The sequence below is a fragment of the Spermophilus citellus genome (genome assembly GCF_964194105.1).
Source record: "Spermophilus citellus genome assembly, chromosome: 11".
NCBI lineage: Eukaryota > Metazoa > Chordata > Mammalia > Rodentia > Sciuridae > Spermophilus > Spermophilus citellus.
In genome coordinates, this window is record NC_138192.1 from 2,645,290 (window position 1) to 2,665,218 (window position 19,929).

Sequence of the window (19,929 nt, forward strand, 5' to 3'; positions counted from 1 at the left end):
TGAAAGTGTTTCTTGCCAGTCACTGCTTAGGGCTACATCAAGAGGAAACAAAACATAGAGATGGAACATGAAACTACTTTATTGTGGCAAGTTTCAAGAAGGTAGCACAAACCGTGTTGGATTTAGAGTTCCAAATACATCTATCAATATAGGAGAAAACAGAGTGAAACCTAAAAATTCAAACTGTTACTAGAAACGAACGCTTCAACATAGAAGAATGAAATTTGGGGAACCAAGTCAGCTTAGTGTAGTGATAATTACCTGAAAGTATCATCCAGTTTGGGTGAAAAAATTTTTGCTGAGATTTCTGCAGATTCCTACTTTTTGGAAGCTTGGCAACCCCTTTCCATGAAAGTGTTTCTCGCCAGTCACTGCTTAGGGCTACATCAAGAGGAAACAAAACACAGAGATGGAACATGAAACTACTTTATTGTGGCAAGTTTCAAGAAGCTAGCACAAACTGTGTTGGATTTAGAGTTCCAAATACATCTATCAATATAGGAGAAAACAGAGTGAAACCTAAAAATTCAAACTCTTACGGGAAATGAACACTTCAACATAGAAGAACGAAATTTGGGGAACCAAGACGGCTTAGTGTACTGATCATTACCTGAACGTATCATCCAGTTTGGGTGAAAAAATATTTGCTGTGATTTCTGGAGATTCGTAAGTTTTGGAATCTTGGCAAACCCTTTCCATGAAAGTGTTTCTCGCCAGTCACTGCTTATGGGTACATCAAGAGGAAACAAAACATAGTGATAGAACATGAAACTACTTTATTGTGTCACGTTTCAAGAAGCTAGCCCAAACCGTTTTGGATTTAGAGTTCTAAATACATCTATCAATATAGGAGAAAACAGAGTGACACCTAAAAATTCAAACTGTTACTGGAAACGAACGCTTCAACATAGAAGAATGAAATTTGGGGAACCAAGTCGGCTTAGTATACTGATCATTACCTGAAATTATCATTCAGTTTGGGTGAAAAAATATTTGCTGAGATTTCTGGAGATTCGTAATTTTTGGAAGCTTGGCAACCCCTTTAAATGAAAGTGTTTCTCGCCAGTCAATGCTTAGGGCTACATCAAGAGGAAACATAACATAGAGATAGAACGTGAAACTACTTTATTGTGTCAAGTTTCAAGAAGCTAGCACAAACCGTGTTGGATTTAGAGTTCCAAATACATGTATCAATATAGGAGAAAACAGAGTGAAACCTAAAAATTCAAACTGTTACTGGAATCGAACGCTTCAACATAGAAGAACAAAATTTGGGGAATCAAGTTGGCTTAGTGTACTGATCATTACCTGAAAGTATCATCCTGTTTGGGTGAAGAAATATTTGCTGAGATTTCTGGAGATTCGTAATTTTGGGAAGCCTGGCAGCCCGTTTCCATGAAAGTGTTTCTCGCCAGTCACTGCTTAGGGCTACATCAAGAGGAAACAAAACGTAGAGATAGAACGTGAAACTACTTTATTGTGTCAAGTTTCAAGAAGCTAGCACAAACCTTGTTGGATTTAGAGTTCCAAATACATCTATCAATATAGGAGAAAACAGAGTGAAACCTAAAAATTCAAACTGTTACTGGAAACGAACGCTTCAACATAGAAGAATGAAATTTGGGGAACCAAGTCGCCTTCGTGTACTGATCATTACCTGAAAGTATCATCCTGTTTGGGTGAAAAAAATATTTGCTGAGATTTCTGGAGATTCGTAATTTTGGGAAGCCTGGCAACCCCTTTCCATGAAAGTGTTTCTCGCCAGTCACTGCTTAGGGCTACATCAAGAGGAAACAAAACGTAGAGATAGAACGTGAAACTACTTTATTGTGTCAAGTTTCAAGAAGCTAGCACAAACCGTGTTGGATTTAGAGTTCCAAATACATCTATCAATATAGGAGAAAACAGAGTGAAACCTAAAAATTCAAACTGTTACTGGAAACGAACGCTTCAACATAGAAGAACGAAATTTGGGGAACCAAGTCGCCTTCGTGTACTGATCATTACCTGAAAGTATCATCCGGTTTGGGTGAAAAAAATATTTGCTGAGATTTCTGGAGATTCGTAATTTTGGGAAGCCTGGCAACCCCTTTCCATGAAAGTGTTTCTCGCCAGTCACTTCTTAGGGCTACATCAAGAGGAAACAAAACATAGAGATAGAACGTGAAACTGCTTCATTGTGTCAAGTTTCAAAAAGCTAGCACAAACCGTCTTGGATTTAGAGTTCCAAATACATCTATCAATATAGGAGAAAACAGAGTGAAACCTAAAAATTCAAACTGTTACTGGAAACGAACGCCTCAACATAGAAGAACGAAATTTGGGGAAACAAGTCACCTTAGTGTACTGATCATTACCTGAAAGTATCATCCTGTTTGGGTGAAAAAATATTTGCTGAGATTTCTGGAGATTCGTAATTTTGGGAAGCCTGGCAACCCCTTTCCATGAAAGTGTTTCTCGCCTGTCACTGCTTAGGGCTACATTAAGAGGAAACAAAACATAGAGACAGAACGTGAAACTACTTTATTGTGTCAAGTTTCAAGAAGCTAGCACAAACCGTGTTGGATTTAGAGTTCCAAATACATCTATCAATATAGGAGAAAACAGAGTGAAACCTAAAAATTCAAACTGTTACTGGAAACGAACGCTTCAACATAGAAGAACGAAATTTGGGGAACCAATTTGCCTTCGTGTACTGATCGTTACCTGAAAGTATCATCCAGTTTGGCTGAAAAAATATTTGCTGAGATTTCTGGAGATTCGTAATTTTGGGAAGCCTGGCAACCCCTTTCCATAAAAGTGTTTCTCGCCTGTCACTGCTTAGGGCTACATCAAGAGGAATCCAAACATAGAGATAGAACGTGAAACTACTTTATTGTGTCAACTTTCAAGAAGCTAGCACAAACCGTGTTGGATTTAGAGTTCCAAATACATCTATCAATATAGGAGAAAACAGAGTGAAACCTAAAAATTCAAACTGTTACTGGAAACGAACGCCTCAACATAGATGAATGAAATTTGGGAAACCAAGTCGCCTTCGTGTACCAATCATTACCTGAAAGTATCATCCTGTTTGGGTGAAAAAATATTTGCTGAGATTTCTGCAGATTCGTAATTTTGGGAAGCCTGGCAACCCCTTTCAATGAAAGTGTTTCTCGCCAGTCACTGCTTAGGGCTACATCAAGAGGAAACAAAATGTAGAGATAGAATGTGAAACTACTTTATTGTGTCAAGTTTCAAGAAGCTAGCACAAACCGTGTTGGATTTAGAGTTCCAAATACATCTATCAATATAGGAGAAAACAGAGTGAAACCTAAAAATTCAAACTGTTACTGGAAATGAACGCTTCAACATAGAAGAACGAAATTTGGGGAACCAAGTCACCTTAGTGTACTGATCATTACCTGAAAGTATCATCCTGTTTGGGTGAAAAAATATTTGCTGAGATTTCTGGAGATTCGTAATTTTGGGAAGCCTGGCAACCCCTTTCCATGAAAGTGTTTCTCGCCAGTCACTGCTTAGGGCTACATCAAGAGGAAACAAAACATAGAGATAGAACCTGAATCTACTTTATTGTGTGAAGTTTCAAGAAGCTAGCACAAACCGTGTTGGATTTAGAGTTCCAAATACATCTATCAATATAGGAGAAAACAGAGTGAAACCTAAAAATTCAAACTGTTACTGGAAACGAACGCTTCAACATAGAAGAACGAAATTTGGGGAACCAAGTCACCTTAGTGTACTGATCATTACCTGAAAGTATCATCCTGTTTGGGTGAAAAAATATTTGCTGAGATTTCTGGAGATTCGTAATTTTGGGAAGCCTGGCAACCCCTTTCCATGAAAGTGTTTCTCGCCAGTCACTGCTTAGGGCTACATCAAGAGGAAACAAAACATAGAGACAGAACGTGAAACTACTTTATTGTGTCAAGTTTCAAGAAGCTAGCACAAACCGTGTTGGATTTAGAATTCCAAATACATCTATCAATATAGGAGAAAACAGAGTGAAACCTAAAAATTCAAACTGTTACTGGAAACGAACGCTTCAACATAGAAAAACGAAATTTGGGGAACCAAGTCGCCTTAGTGTACTGATCATTATCTGAAAGTATCATCCAGTTTGGGTGAAAAAAATATTTGCTGAGATTTCTTTAGATTCGTAATTTTGGGAAGCCTGGAAACTCCTTTCCATGGAAGTGTTTCTCGCCTTTCACTGCTTAGGGCTACATCAAGAGGAATCAAAACATAGAGATAGAACGTGAAACTACTTTATTGTGTCAAGTTTCAAGAAGCTAGCACAAACCGTGTTGGATTTAGTGTTCCAAATACATCTATCAATATAGGAGAAAACAGAGTGAAACCTAAACATTCAAACTGTTACTGGAAACGAACGCTTCAACATAGAAGAACGAAATTTGGGGAACCAAGTCACCTTAGTGTACTGATCATTACCTGAAAGTATCATCCTGTTTGGGTGAAAAAATATTTGCTGAGATTTCTGGAGATTCGTAATTTTGGGAAGCCTGGCAACCACTTTCCATGAAAGTGTTTCTCGCCAGTAACTGCTTAGGGCTACATCAAGAGGAAACAAAACATAGAGATAGAACGTGAAACTACTTTATTGGGTCAAGTGTCAAGAAGATAGCACAAACCGTGTTGGATTTAGAGTTCCAAATACATCTATCAATATAGGAGAAAACAGAGTGAAACCTAAAAATTCAAACTGTTACTGGAAACGAACGCTTCAACATAGAAGAACGAAATTTGGGGAACCAAGTCGCCTTCGTGTACTGATCATTACCTGAAAGTATCATCCAGTTTGGGTGAAAAAATATTTGCTGAGATTTCTGGAGACTCGTAATTTTGGGAAGCCTGGCAACCCCTTTCCATGGAAGTGTTTCTCGCCTGTCACTGCTTAGGGCTACATTAAGAGGAAACAAAACATAGAGACAGAAAGTGAAACTACTTTATTGTGTCAAGTTTCAAGAAGCTAGCACAAACCGTGTTGGATTTAGAGTTCCAAATACATCTATCAATATAGGAGAAAACAGAGTGAAACCTAAAAATTCAAACTGTTACTGGAAACGAACGCTTCAACATAGAAGAACGAAATTTGGGGAACCAATTTGCCTTCGTGTACTGATCGTTACCTGAAAGTATCATCCAGTTTGGCTGAAAAAATATTTGCTGAGATTTCTGGAGATTCGTAATTTTGGGAAGCCTGGCAACCCCTTTCCATAAAAGTGTTTCTCGCCTGTCACTGCTTAGGGCTACATCAAGAGGAATCCAAACATAGAGATAGAACGTGAAACTACTTTATTGTGTCAACTTTCAAGAAGCTAGCACAAACCGTGTTGGATTTAGAGTTCCAAATACATCTATCAATATAGGAGAAAACAGAGTGAAACCTAAAAATTCAAACTGTTACTGGAAACGAACGCCTCAACATAGATGAATGAAATTTGGGAAACCAAGTCGCCTTCGTGTACCAATCATTACCTGAAAGTATCATCCTGTTTGGGTGAAAAAATATTTGTTGAGATTTCTGCAGATTCGTAATTTTGGGAAGCCTGGCAACCCCTTTCAATGAAAGTGTTTCTCGCCAGTCACTGCTTAGGGCTACATCAAGAGGAAACAAAATGTAGAGATAGAATGTGAAACTACTTTATTGTGTCAAGTTTCAAGAAGCTAGCACAAACCGTGTTGGATTTAGAGTTCCAAATACATCTATCAATATAGGAGAAAACAGAGTGAAACCTAAAAATTCAAACTGTTACTGGAAATGAACGCTTCAACATAGAAGAACGAAATTTGGGGAACCAAGTCACCTTAGTGTACTGATCATTACCTGAAAGTATCATCCTGTTTGGGTGAAAAAATATTTGCTGAGATTTCTGGAGATTCGTAATTTTGGGAAGCCTGGCAACCCCTTTCCATGAAAGTGTTTCTCGCCAGTCACTGCTTAGGGCTACATCAAGAGGAAACAAAACATAGAGATAGAACCTGAATCTACTTTATTGTGTGAAGTTTCAAGAAGCTAGCACAAACCGTGTTGGATTTAGAGTTCCAAATACATCTATCAATATAGGAGAAAACAGAGTGAAACCTAAAAATTCAAACTGTTACTGGAAACGAACGCTTCAACATAGAAGAACGAAATTTGGGGAACCAAGTCACCTTAGTGTACTGATCATTACCTGAAAGTATCATCCTGTTTGGGTGAAAAAATATTTGCTGAGATTTCTGGAGATTCGTAATTTTGGGAAGCCTGGCAACCCCTTTCCATGAAAGTGTTTCTCGCCAGTCACTGCTTAGGGCTACATCAAGAGGAAACAAAACATAGAGACAGAACGTGAAACTACTTTATTGTGTCAAGTTTCAAGAAGCTAGCACAAACCGTGTTGGATTTAGAATTCCAATTACATCTATCAATATAGGAGAAAACAGTGAAACCTAAAAATTCAAACTGTTACTGGAAACGAACGCTTCAACATAGAAAAACGAAATTTGGGGAACCAAGTCGCCTTAGTGTACTGATCATTATCTGAAAGTATCATCCAGTTTGGGTGAAAAAAATATTTGCTGAGATTTCTTTAGATTCGTAATTTTGGGAAGCCTGGAAACTCCTTTCCATGGAAGTGTTTCTCGCCTTTCACTGCTTAGGGCTACATCAAGAGGAATCAAAACATAGAGATAGAACGTGAAACTACTTTATTGTGTCAAGTTTCAAGAAGCTAGCACAAACCGTGTTGGATTTAGTGTTCCAAATACATCTATCAACATAGGAGAAAACAGAGTGAAACCTAAACATTCAAACTGTTACTGGAAACGAACGCTTCAACATAGAAGAACGAAATTTGGGGAACCAAGTCACCTTAGTGTACTGATCATTACCTGAAAGTATCATCCTGTTTGGGTGAAAAAATATTTGCTGAGATTTCTGGAGATTCGTAATTTTGGGAAGCCTGGCAACCACTTTCCATGAAAGTGTTTCTCTCCAGTAACTGCTTAGGGCTACATCAAGAGGAAACAAAACATAGAGATAGAACGTGAAACTACTTTATTGGGTCAAGTGTCAAGAAGATAGCACAAACCGTGTTGGATTTAGAGTTCCAAATACATCTATCAATATAGGAGAAAACAGAGTGAAACCTAAAAATTCAAACTGTTACTGGAAACGAACGCTTCAACATAGAAGAACGAAATTTGGGGAACCAAGTCGCCTTCGTGTACTGATCATTACCTGAAAGTGTCATCCAGTTTGGGTGAAAAAATATTTGCTGAGATTTCTGGAGACTCGTAATTTTGGGAAGCCTGGCAACCCCTTTCCATGGAAGTGTTTCTCGCCTGTAACTGCTTAGGGCTACATCAAGAGGAATCAAAACATAGAGATAGAACGTGAAACTACTTTATTGTGTCAACTTTCAAGAAGCTAGCACAAACCGTGTTGGATTTAGAGTTCCAAATACATCTATCAATATAGGAGAAAACAGAGTGAAACCTAAAAATTCAAACTGTTACTGGAAACGAACGCCTCAACATAGATGAACGAAATTTGGGAAACCAAGTCGCCTTCGTGTACCGTTCATTACCTGAAAGTATCATCCTGTTTGGGTGAAAAAATATTTGCTGAGATTTCTGGAGATTCGTAATTTTGGGAAGCCTGGCAACCACTTTCCATGAAAGTGTTTCTCGCCAGTCACTGCTTAGGGCTACATCAAGAGGAAACAAAACATAGAGATAGAACCTGAATCTACTTTATTGTGTGAAGTTTCAAGAAGCTAGCACAAACCGTGTTGGATTTAGAGTTCTAAATATATCTTTCAATATAGGAGAAAACAGAGTGAAACCTAAAAATTCAAACTGTTACTGGAAACGAACGCTTCAACATAGAAGAACGAAATTTGGGGAACCAAGTCACCTTAGTGTACTGATCATTACCTGAAAGTATCATCCTGTTTGGGTGAAAAAATATTTGCTGAGATTTCTGGAGATTCGTAATTTTGGGAAGCCTGGCAACCCCTTTCCATGAAAGTGTTTCTCGCCAGTCACTGCTTAGGGCTACATCAAGAGGAAACAAAACATAGAGACAGAACGTGAAACTACTTTATTGTGTCAAGTTTCAAGAAGCTAGCACAAACCGTGTTGGATTTAGAGTTCCAAATACATCTATCAATATAGGAGAAAACAGAGTGAAACCTAAAAATTCAAACTGTTACTGGAAACGAACGCTTCAACATAGAAGAACGAAATTTGGGGAACCAAGTGGCCTTAGTGTACTGATCATTATCTGAAAGTATCATCCAGTTTGGGTGAAAAAATATTTGCTGAGATTTCTGGAGATTCGTAATTTTGGGAAGCCTGGCAACCCCTTTCCATGGAAGTGTTTCTCGCCTGTCACTGCTTAGGGCTACATCAAGAGGAATCAAAACATAGAGATAGAACGTGAAACTACTTTATTGTGTCAAGTTTCAAGAAGCTAGCACAAACCGTGTTGGATTTAGTGTTCCAAATACATCTATCAATATAGGAGAAAACAGAGTGTAACCTAAACATTCAAACTGTTACTGGAAACGAACGCTTCAACATAGAAGAACGAAATTTGGGGAACCAAGTCACCTTAGTATACTGATCATTACCTGAAAGTATCATCCTGTTTGGGTGAAGAAATATTTGCTGAGATTTCTGGAGATTCGTAATTTTGGGAAGCCTGGCAGCCCCTTTCCATGAAAGTGTTTCTCGCCATTCACTGCTTAGGGCTACATCAAGAGGAAACAAAACGTAGAGATAGAACGTGAAACTACTTTATTGTGTCAAGTTTCAAGAAGCTAGCACAAACCGTGTTGGATTTAGAGTTCCAAATACATCTATCAATATAGGAGAAAACAGAGTGAAACCTAAAAATTCAAACTCTTACTGGAAACGAACGCTTCAACATAGAAGAACGAAATTTGGGGAACCAAGTCGCCTTCATGTACTGATCATTACCTGAAAGTATCATCCTGTTTGGGTGAAAAAAATATTTGCTGAGATTTCTGGAGATTCGTAATTTTGGGAAGCCTGGCAACCCCTTTCCATGAAAGTGTTTCTCGCCAGTCACTGCTTAGGGCTACATCAAGAGGAAACAAAACATAGAGATAGAACGTGAAACTGCTTTATTGTGTCAAGTTTCAAAAAGCTAGCACAAACCGTCTTGGATTTAGAGTTCCAAATACATCTATCAATATAGGAGAAAACAGAGTGAAACCTAAAAATTCAAACTGTTACTGGAAACGAACGCTTCAACATAGAAGAACGAAATTTGGGGAACCAAGTCGCCTTCGTGTAGTGATCATTACCTGAAAGTATCATCCTGTTTGGGTGAAAAAATATTTGCTGAGATTTCTGGAGATTCGTAATTTTGGGAAGCCTGGCAACCCCTTTCCATGAAAGTGTTTCTCGCCAGTCACTGCTTAGGGCTACATCAAGAGGAAACAAAACATAGAGACAGAACGTGAAACTACTTTATTGTGTCAAGTTTCAAGAAGCTAGCACAAACCGTGTTGGATTTAGAGTTCCAAATACATCTATCAATATAGGAGAAAACAGAGTGAAACCTAAAAATTCAAACTGTTACTGGAAACGAACGCTTCAACATAGAAGAATGAAATTTGGGGAACCAAGTCACCTTAGTGTACTGATCATTACCTGAAAGTATCATCCTGTTTGGGTGAAAAAATATTTGCTGATATTTCTGGAGATTCGTCATTTTGGGAAGCCTGGCAACCTCTTTCCATGAAAGTGTTTCTCGCCTGTCACTGCTTAAGGCTACATCAAGAGGAAACAAAACATAGAGACAGAACGTGAAACTACTTTATTGTGTCAAGTTTCAAGAAGCTAGCACAAACCGTGTTGGATTTAGAGTTCCAAATACATCTATCAATATAGGAGAAAACAGAGTGAAACCTAAAAATTCAAACTGTTACTGGAAACGAACGCTTCAACATAGAAGAACGAAATTTGGGGAACCAAGTCGCCTTCGTGTACTGATCATTACCTGAAAGTATCATCCAGTTTGGGTGAAAAAATATTTGCTGAGATTTCTGGAGATTCGTAATTTTGGGAAGCCTGGCAACCCCTTTCCATGGAAGTGTTTCTCGCCTGTCACTGCTTAGGGCTACATCAAGGGGAATCAAAACATAAAGATAGAACGTGAAACTACTTTATTGTGTCAACATTCAAGAAGCTAGCACAAACCGTGTTGGATTTAGAGTTCCAAATACATCTATCAATATAGGAGAAAACAGAGTGAAACCTAAAAATTCAAACTGTTACTGGAAACGAACGCTTCAACATAGAAGAACAAAATTTGGGAACCAAGTCGCCTTAGTATACTGATCATTACCTGAAAGTATCATCCTGTTTGGGTGAAGAAATATTTGCTGAGATTTCTGGAGATTCGTAATTTTGGGAAGCCTGGCAGCCCGTTTCCATGAAAGTGTTTCTCGCCAGTCACTGCTTAGGGCTACATCAAGAGGAAACAAAACGTAGAGATAGAACGTGAAACTACTTTATTGTGTCAAGTTTCAAGAAGCTAGCACAAACCGTGTTGGATTTAGAGTTCCAAATACATCTATCAATATAGGAGAAAACAGAGTGAAACCTAAAAATTCAAACTGTTACTGGAAACGAACGCTTCAACATAGAAGAACGAAATTTGGGGAACCAAGTCGCCTTCATGTACTGATCATTACCTGAAAGTATCATCCTGTTTGGGTGAAAAAAATATTTGCTGAGATTTCTGGAGATTCGTAATTTTGGGAAGCCTGGCAACCCCTTTCCATGAAAGTGTTTCTCGCCAGTCACTGCTTAGGGCTACATCAAGAGGAAACAAAACGTAGAGATAGAACGTGAAACTACTTTATTGTGTCAAGTTTCAAGAAGCTAGCACAAACCGTGTTGGATTTAGAGTTCCAAATACATCTATCAATATAGGAGAAAACAGAGTGAAACCTAAAAATTCAAACTGTTACTGGAAACGAACGCTTCAACATAGAAGAACGAAATTTGGGGAACCAAGTCGCCTTCGTGTACTGATCATTACCTGAAAGTATCATCCGGTTTGGGTGAAAAAAATATTTGCTGAGATTTCTGGAGATTCGTAATTTTAGGAAGCCTGGCAACCCCTTTCCATGAAAGTGTTTCTCGCCAGTCACTTCTTAGGGCTACATCAAGAGGAAACAAAACATAGAGATAGAACGTGAAACTGCTTCATTGTGTCAAGTTTCAAAAAGCTAGCACAAACCGTCTTGGATTTAGAGTTCCAAATACATCTATCAATATAGGAGAAAACAGAGTGAAACCTAAAAATTCAAACTGTTACTGGAAACGAACGCCTCAACATAGAAGAACGAAATTTGGGGAACCAAGTCACCTTAGTGTACTGATCATTACCTGAAAGTATCATCCTGTTTGGGTGAAAAAATATTTGCTGAGATTTCTGGAGATTCGTAATTTTGGGAAGACTGGCAACCCCTTTCCATGAAAGTGTTTCTCGCCTGTCACTGCTTAGGGCTACATTAAGAGGAAACAAAATATAGAGACAGAACGTGAAACCACTTTATTGTGTCAACTTTCAAGAAGCTAGCACAAACCGTGTTGGATTTAGAGTTCCAAATACATCTATCAATATAGGAGAAAACAGAGTGAAACCTAAAAATTCAAACTGTTACTGGAAACGAACGCTTCAACATAGAAGAACGAAATTTGGGGAACCAAGTCGCCTTCGTATACTGATCATTACCTGAAAGTATCATCCTGTTTGGGTGAAGAAATATTTGCTGAGATTTCTGGAGATTCGTAATTTTGGGAAGCCTGGCAGCCCCTTTCCATGAAAGTGTTTCTCGCCATTCACTGCTTAGGGCTACATCAAGAGGAAACAAAACGTAGAGATAGAACGTGAAACTACTTTATTGTGTCAACTTTCAAGAAGCTAGCACACACCGTGTTGGATTTAGAGTTCCAAATACATCTATCAATATAGGAGAAAACAGAGTGAAACCTAAAAATTCAAACTGTTACTGGAAACGAACGCTTCAACATAGAAGAACGAAATTTGGGGAACCAAGTCGCCTTCGTGTACTGATCATTACCTGAAAGTATCATCCAGTTTGGGTGAAAAAATATTTGCTGAGATTTCTGGAGATTCGTAATTTTGGGAAGCCTGGCAACCCCTTTCCATGGAAGTGTTTCTCGCCTGTAACTGCTTAGGGCTACATCAAGAGGAATCAAAACATAGAGATAGAACGTGAAACTACTTTATTGTGTCAACTTTCAAGAAGCTAGCACAAACCGTGTTGGATTTAGAGTTCCAAATACATCTATCAATATAGGAGAAAACAGAGTGAAACCTAAAAATTCAAACTGTTACTGGAAACGAACGCCTCAGCATAGATGAACGAAATTTGGGAAACCAAGTCGCCTTCGTGTACCGTTCATTACCTGAAAGTATCATCCTGTTTGGGTGAAAAAATATTTGCTGAGATTTCTGGAGATTCGTAATTTTGGGAAGCCTGGCAACCCCTTTCCATGAAAGTGTTTCTCGCCAGTCACTGCTTAGGGCTACATCAAGAGGAAACAAAACATAGAGATAGAACCTGAATCTACTTTATTGTGTGAAGTTTCAAGAAGCTAGCACAAACCGTGTTGGATTTAGAGTTCTAAATATATCTTTCAATATAGGAGAAAACAGAGTGAAACCTAAAAATTCAAACTGTTACTGGAAACGAACGCTTCAACATAGAAGAACGAAATTTGGGGAACCAAGTCACCTTAGTGTACTGATCATTACCTGAAAGTATCATCCTGTTTGGGTGAAAAAATATTTGCTGAGATTTCTGGAGATTCGTAATTTTGGGAAGCCTGGCAACCCCTTTCCATGAAAGTGTTTCTCGCCAGTCACTGCTTAGGGCTACATCAAGAGGAAACAAAACATAGAGACAGAACGTGAAACTACTTTATTGTGTCAAGTTTCAAGAAGCTAGCACAAACCGTGTTGGATTTAGAGTTCCAAATACATCTATCAATATAGGAGAAAACAGAGTGAAACCTAAAAATTCAAACTGTTACTGGAAACGAACGCTTCAACATAGAAGAACGAAATTTGGGGAACCAAGTGGCCTTAGTGTACTGATCATTATCTGAAAGTATCATCCAGTTTGGGTGAAAAAATATTTGCTGAGATTTCTGGAGATTCGTAATTTTGGGAAGCCTGGCAACCCCTTTCCATGGAAGTGTTTCTCGCCTGTCACTGCTTAGGGCTACATCAAGAGGAATCAAAACATAGAGATAGAACGTGAAACTACTTTATTGTGTCAAGTTTCAAGAAGCTAGCACAAACCGTGTTGGATTTAGTGTTCCAAATACATCTATCAATATAGGAGAAAACAGAGTGTAACCTAAACATTCAAACTGTTACTGGAAACGAACGCTTCAACATAGAAGAACGAAATTTGGGGAACCAAGTCACCTTAGTATACTGATCATTACCTGAAAGTATCATCCTGTTTGGGTGAAGAAATATTTGCTGAGATTTCTGGAGATTCGTAATTTTGGGAAGCCTGGCAGCCCCTTTCCATGAAAGTGTTTCTCGCCATTCACTGCTTAGGGCTACATCAAGAGGAAACAAAACGTAGAGATAGAACGTGAAACTACTTTATTGTGTCAAGTTTCAAGAAGCTAGCACAAACCGTGTTGGATTTAGAGTTCCAAATACATCTATCAATATAGGAGAAAACAGAGTGAAACCTAAAAATTCAAACTCTTACTGGAAACGAACGCTTCAACATAGAAGAACGAAATTTGGGGAACCAAGTCGCCTTCATGTACTGATCATTACCTGAAAGTATCATCCTGTTTGGGTGAAAAAAATATTTGCTGAGATTTCTGGAGATTCGTAATTTTGGGAAGCCTGGCAACCCCTTTCCATGAAAGTGTTTCTCGCCAGTCACTGCTTAGGGCTACATCAAGAGGAAACAAAACATAGAGATAGAACGTGAAACTGCTTTATTGTGTCAAGTTTCAAAAAGCTAGCACAAACCGTCTTGGATTTAGAGTTCCAAATACATCTATCAATATAGGAGAAAACAGAGTGAAACCTAAAAATTCAAACTGTTACTGGAAACGAACGCTTCAACATAGAAGAACGAAATTTGGGGAACCAAGTCGCCTTCGTGTAGTGATCATTACCTGAAAGTATCATCCTGTTTGGGTGAAAAAATATTTGCTGAGATTTCTGGAGATTCGTAATTTTGGGAATCCTGGCAACCCCTTTCCATGAAAGTGTTTCTCGCCAGTCACTGCTGAGGGCTACATCAAGAGGAAACAAAACATAGAGACAGAACGTGAAACTACTTTATTGTGTCAAGTTTCAAGAAGCTAGCACAAACCGTGTTGGATTTAGAGTTCCAAATACATCTATCAATATAGGAGAAAACAGAGTGAAACCTAAAAATTCAAACTGTTACTGGAAACGAACGCTTCAACATAGAAGAACGAAATTTGGGGAACCAAGTCGCCTTCATGTACTGATCATTACCTGAAAGTATCATCCTGTTTGGGTGAAAAAATATTTGCTGAGATTTCTGGAGATTCGTAATTTTGGGAAGCCTGGCAACCCCTTTCCATGAAAGTGTTTCTCACCTGTCACTGCTTAGGGCTACATCAAGAGGAAACAAAACATAGAGACAGAACGTGAAACTACTTTATTGTGTCAAGTTTCAAGAAGCTAGCACAAACCGTGTTGGATTTAGAGTTCCAAATACATCTATCAATATAGGAGAAAACAGAGTGAAACCTAAAAATTCAAACTGTTACTGGAAACGAACGCTTCAACATAGAAGAATGAAATTTGGGGAACCAAGTCACCTTAGTGTACTGATCGTTACCTGAAAGTATCATCCTGTTTGGGTGAAAAAATATTTGCTGATATTTCTGGAGATTCGTCATTTTGGGAAGCCTGGCAACCTCTTTCCATGAAAGTGTTTCTCGCCTGTCACTGCTTAAGGCTACATCAAGAGGAAACAAAACATAGAGACAGAACGTGAAACTACTTTATTGTGTCAAGTTTCAAGAAGCTAGCACAAACCGTGTTGGATTTAGAGTTCCAAATACATCTATCAATATAGGAGAAAACAGAGTGAAACCTAAAAATTCAAACTGTTACTGGAAACGAACGCTTCAACATAGAAGAACGAAATTTGGGGAACCAAGTCGCCTTCGTGTACTGATCATTACCTGAAAGTATCATCCAGTTTGGGTGAAAAAATATTTGCTGAGATTTCTGGAGATTCGTAATTTTGGGAAGCCTGGCAACCCCTTTCCATGGAAGTGTTTCTCGCCTGTCACTGCTTAGGGCTACATCAAGGGGAATCAAAACATAAAGATAGAACGTGAAACTACTTTATTGTGTCAACATTCAAGAAGCTAGCACAAACCGTGTTGGATTTAGAGTTCCAAATACATCTATCAATATAGGAGAAAACAGAGTGAAACCTAAAAATTCAAACTGTTACTGGAAACGAACGCTTCAACATAGAAGAACAAAATTTGGGAACCAAGTCGCCTTAGTATACTGATCATTACCTGAAAGTATCATCCTGTTTGGGTGAAGAAATATTTGCTGAGATTTCTGGAGATTCGTAATTTTGGGAAGCCTGGCAGCCCGTTTCCATGAAAGTGTTTCTCGCCAGTCACTGCTTAGGGCTACATCAAGAGGAAACAAAACGTAGAGATAGAACGTGAAACTACTTTATTGTGTCAAGTTTCAAGAAGCTAGCACAAACCGTGTTGGATTTAGAGTTCCAAATACATCTATCAATATAGGAGAAAACAGAGTGAAACCTAAAAATTCAAACTGTTACTGGAAACGAACGCTTCAACATAGAAGAACGAAATTTGGGGAACCAAGTCGCCTTCATGTACTGATCATTACCTGAAAGTATCATCCTGTTTGGGTGAAAAAAATATTTGCTGAGATTTCTGGAGATTCGTAATTTTGGGAAGCCTGGCAACCCCTTTCCATGAAAGTGTTTCTCGCCAGTCACTGCTTAGGGCTACATCAAGAGGAAACAAAACGTAGAGATAGAACGTGAAACTACTTTATTGTGTCAAGTTTCAGAAGCTAGCACAAACCGTGTTGGATTTAGAGTTCCAAATACATCTATCAATATAGGAGAAAACAGAGTGAAACCTAAAAATTCAAACTGTTACTGGAAACGAACGCTTCAACATAGAAGAACGAAATTTGGGGAACCAAGTCGCCTTCGTGTACTGATCATTACCTGAAAGTATCATCCGGTTTGGGTGAAAAAAATATTTGCTGAGATTTCTGGAGATTCGTAATTTTAGGAAGCCTGGCAACCCCTTTCCATGAAAGTGTTTCTCGCCAGTCACTTCTTAGGGCTACATCAAGAGGAAACAAAACATAGAGATAGAACGTGAAACTGCTTCATTGTGTCAAGTTTCAAAAAGCTAGCACAAACCGTCTTGGATTTAGAGTTCCAAATACATCTATCAATATAGGAGAAAACAGAGTGAAACCTAAAAATTCAAACTGTTACTGGAAACGAACGCCTCAACATAGAAGAACGAAATTTGGGGAACCAAGTCACCTTAGTGTACTGATCATTACCTGAAAGTATCATCCTGTTTGGGTGAAAAAAATATTTGCTGAGATTTCTGGAGATTCGTAATTTTGGGAAGCCTGGCAACCCCTTTCCATGAAAGTGTTTCTCGCCTGTCACTGCTTAGGGCTACATTAAGAGGAAACAAAATATAGAGACAGAACGTGAAACTACTTTATTGTGTCAAGTTTCAAGAAGCTAGCACAAACCGTGTTGGATTTAGAGTTCCAAATACATCTATCAATATAGGAGAAAACAGAGTGAAACCTAAAAATTCAAACTGTTACTGGAAACGAACGCTTCAACATAGAAGAACGAAATTTGGGGAACCAATTTGCCTTCGTGTACTGATCGTTACCTGAAAGTATCATCCAGTTTGGCTGAAAAAATATTTGCTGAGATTTCTGGAGATTCGTAATTTTGGGAAGCCTGGCAACCCCTTTCCATAAAAGTGTTTCTCGCCTGTCACTGCTTAGGGCTACATCAAGAGGAATCCAAACATAGAGATAGAACGTAAAACTACTTTATTGTGTCAACTTTCAAGAAGCTAGCACAAACCGTGTTGGATTTAGAGTTCCAAATACATCTATCAATATAGGAGAAAACAGAGTGAAACCTAAAAATTCAAACTGTTACTGGAAACGAACGCTTCAACATAGAAGAACGAAATTTGGGGAACCAAGTCGCCTTAGTATACTGATCATTACCTGAAAGTATCATCCTGTTTGGGTGAAGAAATATTTGCTGAGATTTCTGGAGATTCGTAATTTTGGGAAGCCTGGCACCCCTTTCCATGAAAGTGTTTCTCGCCATTCACTGCTTAGGGCTACATCAAGAGGAAACAAAACGTAGAGATAGAACGTGAAACTACTTTATTGTGTAAGTTTCAAGAAGCTAGCACAAACCGTGTTGGATTTAGAGTTCCAAATACATCTATCAATATAGGAGAAAACAGAGTGAAACCTAAAAATTCAAACTCTTACTGGAAACGAACGCTTCAACATAGAAGAACGAAATTTGGGGAACCAAGTCGCCTTCATGTACTGATCATTACCTGAAAGTATCATCCTGTTTGGGTGAAAAAATATTTGCTGAGATTTCTGGAGATTCGTAATTTTGGGAAGCCTGGCAACCCCTTTCCATGAAAGTGTTTCTCACCTGTCACTGCTTAGGGCTACATCAAGAGGAAACAAAACATAGAGACAGAACGTGAAACTACTTTATTGTGTCAAGTTTCAAGAAGCTAGCACAAACCGTGTTGGATTTAGAGTTCCAAATACATCTATCAATATAGGAGAAAACAGAGTGAAACCTAAAAATTCAAACTGTTACTGGAAACGAACGCTTCAACATAGAAGAATGAAATTTGGGGAACCAAGTCACCTTAGTGTACTGATCATTACCTGAAAGTATCATCCTGTTTGGGTGAAAAAATATTTGCTGATATTTCTGGAGATTCGTCATTTTGGGAAGCCTGGCAACCTCTTTCCATGAAAGTGTTTCTCGCCTGTCACTGCTTAAGGCTACATCAAGAGGAAACAAAACATAGAGACAGAACGTGAAACTACTTTATTGTGTCAAGTTTCAAGAAGCTAGCACAAACCGTGTTGGATTTAGAGTTCCAAATACATCTATCAATATAGGAGAAAACAGAGTGAAACCTAAAAATTCAAACTGTTACTGGAAACGAACGCTTCAACATAGAAGAACGAAATTTGGGGAACCAAGTCGCCTTCGTATACTGATCATTACCTGAAAGTATCATCCTGTTTGGGTGAAGAAATATTTGCTGAGATTTCTGGAGATTCGTAATTTTGGGAAGCCTGGCAGCCCCTTTCCATGAAAGTGTTTCTCGCCATTCACTGCTTAGGGCTACATCAAGAGGAAACAAAACGTAGAGATAGAACGTGAAACTACTTTATTGTGTCAACTTTCAAGAAGCTAGCACACACCGTGTTGGATTTAGAGTTCCAAATACATCTATCAATATAGGAGAAAACAGAGTGAAACCTAAAAATTCAAACTGTTACTGGAAACGAACGCTTCAACATAGAAGAACGAAATTTGGGGAACCAAGTCGCCTTCGTGTACTGATCATTACCTGAAAGTATCATCCTGTTTGGGTGAAAAAATATTTGCTGAGATTTCTGGAGATTCGTAATTTTGGGAAGCCTGGCAACCCCTTTCCATGGAAGTGTTTCTCGCCTGTAACTGCTTAGGGCTACATCAAGAGGAATCAAAACATAGAGATAGAACGTGAAACTACTTTATTGTGTCAACTTTCAAGAAGCTAGCACAAACCGTGTTGGATTTAGAGTTCCAAATACATCTATCAATATAGGAGAAAACAGAGTGAAACCTAAAAATTCAAACTGTTACTGGAAACGAACGCCTCAACATAGATGAACGAAATTTGGGAAACCAAGTCGCCTTCGTGTACCGTTCATTACCTGAAAGTATCATCCTGTTTGGGTGAAAAAATATTTGCTGAGATTTCTGGAGATTCGTAATTTTGGGAAGCCTGGCAACCCCTTTCCATGAAAGTGTTTCTCGCCAGTCACTGCTTAGGGCTACATCAAGAGGAAACAAAACATAGAGATAGAACCTGAATCTACTTTATTGTGTGAAGTTTCAAGAAGCTAGCACAAACCGTGTTGGATTTAGAGTTCTAAATATATCTTTCAATATAGGAGAAAACAGAGTGAAACCTAAAATTTCAAACTGTTACTGGAAACGAACGCTTCAACATAGAAGAACGAAATTTGGGGAACCAAGTCACCTTAGTGTACTGATCATTACCTGAAAGTATCATCCTGTTTGGGTGAAAAAATATTTGCTGAGATTTCTGGAGATTCGTAATTTTGGGAAGCCTGGCAACCCCTTTCCATGAAAGTGTTTCTCGCCAGTCACTGCTTAGGGCTACATCAAGAGGAAACAAAACATAGAGACAGAACGTGAAACTACTTTATTGTGTCAAGTTTCAAGAAGCTAGCACAAACCGTGTTGGATTTAGAGTTCCAAATACATCTATCAATATAGGAGAAAACAGAGTGAAACCTAAAAATTCAAACTGTTACTGGAAACGAACGCTTCAACATAGAAGAACGAAATTTGGGGAACCAAGTGGCCTTAGTGTACTGATCATTATCTGAAAGTATCATCCAGTTTGGGTGAAAAAATATTTGCTGAGATTTCTGGAGATTCGTAATTTTGGGAAGCCTGGCAACCCCTTTCCATGGAAGTGTTTCTCGCCTGTCACTGCTTAGGG